At 50.6% G+C, this 826-nt stretch overlaps 2 non-coding genes across 2 annotated transcripts; both read left to right on the top strand.

Annotated features, from left to right (window-relative positions):
- The first annotated feature begins 83 nt into the window (after window positions 1-83).
- Window positions 84-202, top strand: LOC123179471 (5S ribosomal RNA). Its single transcript, XR_006490392.1, has one exon. It is a non-coding gene; the product is annotated as a 5S ribosomal RNA (ribosomal RNA).
- A 301-nt stretch (window positions 203-503) lies between these two features.
- On the top strand, window positions 504-622 carry LOC123179472 (5S ribosomal RNA). Its single transcript, XR_006490393.1, has one exon. It is a non-coding gene; the product is annotated as a 5S ribosomal RNA (ribosomal RNA).
- The last annotated feature ends 204 nt before the right edge of the window (window positions 623-826 follow it).

Genomic DNA, 826 nt, shown 5'->3' on the forward strand with positions numbered 1-826 from the left:
GAGCGGCCAAAGGAATGTGCAATCGTGTGTGTAGTGGAGCTGGGAGGGGCAAGCATAAGGGACGAAGACGGGGGTAACATGTCGGATGCGATCATACCAGCACTAAAGCACCGGATCCCATCAGAGCTCCGAAGTTAAGCGTGCTTGGGCGAGAGTAGTACTAGGATGGGTGACCTCCTGGGAAGTCCTCGTGTTGCATTCCCTTTTTAATTTTTTTGCACCGCGTGCAAAACAAAACGCACGAGCGCGACGTATGTTTAGCACGTTTTATTATTTTGCACGTTTACGGTAATTTTTAGCTCGCTGCTCATTATTCACGCGTCTAGCGGCGGCAAGCGTGTTCTGAAAGGGGTCGAAACCATGGTAAATAGGCACTGGTGCAATTGAACCGTGGTAAAACTCGTCTCCGTAGTTGAGCGGGAGCGGCCAAAGGAATGTGCAATCGTGTGTGTAGTGGAGCTGGGAGGGGCAAGCATAAGGGACGAAGACGGGGGTAACAGGTCGGATGCGATCATACCAGCACTAAAGCACCGGATCCCATCAGAGCTCCGAAGTTAAGCGTGCTTGGGCGAGAGTAGTACTAGGATGGGTGACCTCCTGGGAAGTCCTCGTGTTGCATTCCCTTTTTAATTTTTTTGCACCGCGTGCAAAACAAAACGCACGAGCGCGACGTATGTTTAGCACGTTTTATTATTCTGCACGTTTACGGTAAGTTTTAGCTCGCTGCTCATTATTCACGCGTCTAGCGGCGGCAAGCGTGTTCTGAAAGGGGTCGAAACCATGGTAAATAGGCACTGGTGTAGTTGAACCGTGGTAAAACTCGTCT

Source organism: Triticum aestivum, unplaced genomic scaffold (genome assembly GCF_018294505.1).
Source record: "Triticum aestivum cultivar Chinese Spring unplaced genomic scaffold, IWGSC CS RefSeq v2.1 scaffold163107, whole genome shotgun sequence".
In the NCBI taxonomy this organism is placed as follows: Eukaryota; Viridiplantae; Streptophyta; class Magnoliopsida; order Poales; family Poaceae; genus Triticum; species Triticum aestivum.